This window comes from Quercus lobata, chromosome 1 (assembly GCF_001633185.2).
Source record: "Quercus lobata isolate SW786 chromosome 1, ValleyOak3.0 Primary Assembly, whole genome shotgun sequence".
NCBI classification, from domain to species: Eukaryota; Viridiplantae; Streptophyta; class Magnoliopsida; order Fagales; family Fagaceae; genus Quercus; species Quercus lobata.
The window spans coordinates 27206078-27212564 of NC_044904.1; the positions used below are offsets into that span (position 1 = coordinate 27206078).

Genomic DNA, 6487 nt, shown 5'->3' on the forward strand with positions numbered 1-6487 from the left:
ATTTTATTGAGTTTAGAGATAGGTTTAGAATATAATAAATGAAGGTAATTAATGAGATTCTAATAAAAATATTTGTAAAAATAAGTGTCTTTTTTTAACCGTTGGATCTACTTAAATCCAATAGTTTAAAAAATGTGTAATTCTTTAGAGTTACACTAGGTGTAACTTGAACTCATCTCTTTTTTTAATTAGTTATTTACATACTTAACCACAAATTTTTTTACACAATCAGAAAAATTACTTAAATTGAATAAATTTAACACTCAATTAAATGAGACGGGTTCAAGTTACACCTTTTTTAAACCATTGGATTTAAGTAGATCCAATGGTCAAAAAAATGCACTCATTAATGCTAATATTTTGATAAGGATCTCATTTATTATCTTTATTTATAACATTCTATACCTATCTCTAAGTCCAACTTCAAGAATAAAATATATGATATATTGTTGCATAACCACCCGCCTTCTAGACTAAGATGGTTCTACAAGAATTTACAGCACAAGTGGGTGACAAATTCATGCATACCACATATTTACACCAAACTAGCCAGGCAAGGATGTACCATTAACTAGTTTTGAAGAACATTTTTTTTTTCCTAACAACTAAAAATGAGGCAGATCGTTATTGTCTTATAACCTCTCTAATGATTTTGAGAATGAGGTGTATCGCCACCAAATCCCTCCAACCAGATTGTTTATTGCGTGAGAAGCCATTGGCACAATAAGGTTAGAAGACATAATTGTGGCATAACCATACACAAGCCCAACAAAGTTGCCCTAAAACATGTCAAACACCAAATCTTGATTAATTGGAGCCCACAGTGCCTAAATATGGAGGTCGAACCTTATGAAAATGAGGGTGGAAGAGCAATAGAAGAGAGAGAAACATGTAGTGGATGAAAAAGAGGGAGCAGAGAAAAAAATATACCTATTTTCGAATTAGAGATAGGTATGAAATGTTATAAATAAAGATAATAAATGAGATCCTTATCAGAATATCAGCATTAATGAGTATATTTTTTTGACTGTTGAATCTACTTAAATCCAATGGTTTAGAAAATGTGTAAGATGTAACTTCAACCATCTCCAATTAAATAAAAGTAAAATTAGAGAATTAAAATAAACTTAAAACTTAAGAAGGGCCAAAATGGCCAAATGGCCATAAAATCTTAACTATCTAGTTAGTAGTTCTAGTTACTAAACTATATTTTTTACCAGTATCTCGAGTCTAAGATACCCGATTTAGGGCCTATAAATCGAGTATTTGAGACTCGATTTTCATGGGTTAATCACATCTGATGTGGCATTCTTTCCACATACCTGGAAATCGAGTCTCTAAGACTCGATTTCTAATCCAAAAAATTTTAAGTCTAATGTACATGCCGAAATACCCAAAACAAATTTAAGAAACCTCACCGCTACTCAGATCAGATCAGAGGGACAGAAAAAGCTCAGAGGGAGAGAACCTCACCGTTACTCAGATCAGATCAGAGGGAGAGAAAAAGCTCAGAGGGAGAGAACCTCACCACTACTCAGATCAAATCAGAGGGTCGCGTGCGGCCTGGGGCTCGTGCGGGCCTAGGTCGCGCGCGGCCTGGTGCTCGCACGAGCCTAGGTCTCTGGTCAATTTCTGGTCATGCTGCGCGCACTTCGGTCTCCGATCTCGATCTTCTCTCTCTTTCTGTTTCTGGTTTTCCTTTTTTTTTTTCTCTCTGGGTTTTTCTCTGATGATCTGGTGTTTCCTCTGAGTTCGTCCAATTTATAGGGGTTAGAAATCGAGTCTAGAGACTCGATTTCCATGTGGTCCATGTGGAAAAATATGCCATATCGGATGTAATTAGAGTATGAAAATCGAGTTTATGATGTTCGATTTATAGGCCAAAATTGAATCTTTTAAACTCGAGATGCTAGTAAAAAATATAATTTGATAACTAGAACTACTAACTAGATACTTAGGATTTTATGACCATTTGGCCATTTTGGCCCTTAAGAAGCCGTATTTTAATCCAGTGTCCGTGTGTAAGGCATTCTCGATGCACTAACATAAAGCATTTCTCTATGCCTCTCCCTTTGAGGACTCTAAGACTAAAAACTCGCCATGAACATTGCAATACCTCTTCATCGCACGGCTTTCCCAAACACTCATCTCAATAAAACAACCAATTCCGAATTTCCGAAATTCCAACACCCTTCGCGTTTCGCCGAATTACCAAACTCACATGCATGCCTCAGAAACGTTTCTTTAACTACTCCTCATCTTCCTCCTACTACTTCTTCTTCGCCTCGGCTCAGAATTCAAACTCGCTCGTCCCGAGTTAGGGTTTCTTCCGATGATGCCGCCAGGCTCAATTCGTCGCCGGAGGAGGAGGAGGAGGGAACTCCGCCGAGTTCATCACTTCGGAGAGAGTGAAAGTGGTGGCGATGCTTGGCTTAGCTCTGGCGCTTTGCAATGCCGACCGAGTTGTAATGTCTGTGGCTATTGTACCGTTATCGCTCTCCCGTGGATGGAGCCGATCCTTCTCTGGTATTGTTCAGGTGGTTTCTGTTTGGTTGCTGAGAAACTGATATTTCGTTCGTTATTGGAAATTTCGATTATATTTTTGCACGTTAAATGTGTAAACTTTTTTTTTATTCTCTATAATAGTTTAGAATAAATTGGAAGTGATTAACTGAATTGATTATTGTGGGTTCTAGTTAGCTTCTCCAGTAATGGACTTGGGTTCGAATCCTAAGCGTCTTAGCATGACAATTAAGAGCAATCATCCTCGAGCGGATGCTATAAGTTCAAGTTCGCAAAATCTAGATAATAATTGAAAATTTTGGATTGGTAACTAGAAATTATGAAACATTGGTTTTATGTGTGCGCGTGTTTATTTATTTTGTTTCTTGGCTTCATTGTTAGATGGATTTGAACATTTCCGTTGGAAATACTAGGAGGTACTAGTTGAGTTACAAGACTGTTGGCAGCTTCAATGTTAGACTTGAATTATAATTATTATGATAAATGATATGCCAATGATGTGTTAAAAAAAACTAAGTAGCTTATGTGTTGATGAAATTTTCAACAGATAATTTTTAGTTTACCATGCCGATTAAACTCCACAATGAAGTGATTGAACTAAATGTCCAGACTTGGCTGATGGGTTCTGAAATTGAATAGTTATTGTTATTATTATTATTATTTTTTTCCATAACATTTTTTCTTCTTTTAAATTTTAATTGCCCCTGACTCATTGATATACATTTATGGCAGTCGTCTTTCTTGTGGGGTTACCTGATTTCACCAATAGCTGGAGGAACTCTAGTGGATTATTATGGAGGTAAGGTAGTCATGGCATGGGGTGTGGCTTTGTGGTTGCTAGCAACTTTTCTAACTCCCTGGGCCGCGGAGACTTCTTTGTGGGCCCTGCTTGCTATGCGAGCTCTGCTTGGCATCGCTGAAGGAGTGGCTCTTCCTTGCATGAACAACATGGTCTCAAGGTATAGATAGTTGACAATCTGAATTCTTCACAATGATTAACAATATATTGGCAATGTTTATTTACTTATTAAAAATAAAAAGAAAAAAGAAAAAAATAATATGTTCCTGAACAGACCATTTTGGTAGTTTTAAGAAGTTGGTCAAGCTAAAATGTTGAAAAAGTTTAAACTTTGTCTTTTAGATGGTTCCCTAAAACAGAACTAGCCAGGGCTGTTGGACTTGCAATGGCTGGTTTTCAGCTTGGAAGTGCTATAGGACTCACACTTTCTCCGATCCTCATGTCACAAGGTGGAATACTTGGACCGTTTGTGATTTTTGGATTATCTGGATTTCTGTGGGTTTTGGTATGGTTATCTGCAACATCAAGTACTCCTGAACGAAACCCTCAGATATCAAAATATGAATTGGAGTACATATTGGGCAAGGGGCAGAAATCTTTTCCAATGGAGAATAAAACTAAGACAACAAAAGTGATCCCTCCTTTCAGGCGCTTGCTTTCTAAACTGCCAACATGGTCCCTAATTGTTGCAAATGCCATGCATGGCTGGGTAATGCATTCATATCTTGCACTAGTTTCTGCTAAGGATCATGTTGTGAATGTTTTTAATATATGCTAAATAAGTCGTTTGGTATGATTGTATTGTCTGGTAGCTATTGTTCTCCGCCCTGGATAAGAGTCTCCTCAGCCCTAAAAGTAGCCTTTTCCTAATATTGCTGCCCATTGTACGTGCCCAAAGAAAGGCGAAGAAGTTCATTTAGGTGTGTCCCAACTTTGTTTCCACCTCTTCCCCCAACATCTGTGGAATAAATCCCAGAAGTACTAGTTTAAGCAGGTGCCGAGGGAAGCACTGAGTGTGTGTGGGTGTGTTTGTGTTGTGCATACATCTATCTGCATACATCTATCTCTTATGCACCCTATGTCTATGCAATCTCATTACTGTTATTTGTAGATTATGCGTGTTTATGCAAAGTTTCATCTTTCTTCTTTTTTTCTGCAGGGTTTTTTTGTTATTCTTTCCTGGATGCCCATTTATTTTAACTCAGTAAGTCCAAATAATTGGCTATGATTTATGGTTCTTTATTAAGGGTGGTCAATGCCTATTTGAATGTTACCTACTATGTACTACAATTTCATCTGCAGATATATCACGTTGACCTCAGGCAAGCAGCATGGTTTAGTGCTGTTCCATGGAGTGTGATGGCTATCATGGGATACTTTGGTGGTATGTGGTCAGATATGTTGATACAAAGTGGTACAAGTGTCACTTTAACTCGCAAGATCTTTCAGGTGCAGCATTTTTCTGTATCCTTACTTTAATTTGCAATCCAGGGTCAGTTTTCACTCTTATGCTTAATTTGAAAGGTTCTTGCTTTTAATCTGATTAAGAAATCAAGGGAGTAAGTAATATCTACTGGTATTTCTTTGAAAATTAGATCAAAATGAAGAAGCTAATATCAAAAAGTAATTAATTTCTCTCGTAAGATCTTATATATATATATATATATATATATGAGTTGCATGGTAAATTAAGCTCGTGATGTGGAAAACTTTTGTGATCCAAAGTTTATATTGATCAAAATCAAGTTACTATATAATGGAAGCGAGTCTGTGAAACTAGAACTTCTTTTAGAAGGGAACTTTCCTGAATACTTATTTTCTTCAACATGAATTAAATTTCTGGTCACAGCTAATGAAATGGACAAATGGGCATGTTGCAACATCAATATCTTTCTTGGTTATGGTTGCCTTTCTTTTTCTTTTTCTTTTTTTCGTTTCTAGTGATACTGAAGATGGAAAATTGGTTGTTGATGGCATATTTCATCTTTCTATTTTATCTTTTGTGTATATTAACCAGTGCCCATTTTTTCCTTACTTTGTGTTAAATTATATTAAACCTGCTTCTTCTCTGCCACAACTTGCTCATGTGGTAAGTTGTGACTTCCCACTTTTACTCCACCACTCAGAAATTGTCACCTGAGCCACTATGTTTGGACTATAAATTTATGCTGGCCTTATGACATGAAAAAGAGATGCCCAATGCCCCAATGTTGGATTTTGTGATTCATTGACAGCGAAGTGTGAGTGAGAAGAATATAAGACACCATAGGTGGACTATTGCTCACCCAAAAACTAAAACCCCTTTGTCATGTTCATTGAAATGCACTTTGACTTCAATCCCAGCCATGTGCTGCAATGCTTCACTGCATCTCATACTAAGCAAGCTTGTATTGAACAAAAAAAAATAGAAAAATACTTATAAATATGAGTTTCACATTCAACCGCAAAGGATTCAAAAAGAGAACAGCTGTAATTTTCAAAGTTTAGAAATGTCAAAAGTAACTAATAGTTCATTAAGAATCTTGTTGCTTAATTAGCATATTTTGATGTTTGTAAGGGAGAAGTCCAAAGCTCATATCCCTCTTTTCTTTTCGGTATCTTAGAACTAAAATTTTAGTCAGATAAGTTTATAGAAGATTTTCAAGGACAAGATTATGAAAACTCACCGGTACGAAATTTGGTGTAAGGACAAGCAAACATACAAAACTCAATACTCATATAAAGAAAATTTGGTGAGATGTCTATGTTGTTATGACTTGACGTGCCTAGTCGGGGGGAATGAATATGCTTAAGTAAAAGTTCAGTGGTTGGCCCACAAAGGACGAAGTCCAAATTGATGTGCATCCCAACTACAAAACCATATCTCTCCCAGTCCCACGGTGAAAATAGGAAACTGTGGTACCTGGCCCATTGACCTCTTCACCTGGATTTGACGCAGTTTTAATCATTTAAAAAAAAAAAATTATAAGAGTTTTAATCATGTTTTTAACTTTTGAGAGTATAATTTATTTTTTTTCTTAAAGATTAAGTTACATTTTTGTCACTCAAATATAACATCTATACCATTTTAGTCCCTTAATTTTAAAAGTTTTAATCCGACCAATTCATTAATTTTAAAAATGAAAATAATTTTATTCGTAAGTGGGGATTATTCAACTTTGGACC

General features: G+C 36.2%; 1 pseudogene; it reads left to right on the top strand.

Annotated features, from left to right (window-relative positions):
- Positions 1 to 2039: 2039 nt before the first annotated feature.
- LOC115985347 lies at positions 2040 to 5356 on the top strand (annotated as a pseudogene).
- The last annotated feature ends 1131 nt before the right edge of the window (positions 5357 to 6487 follow it).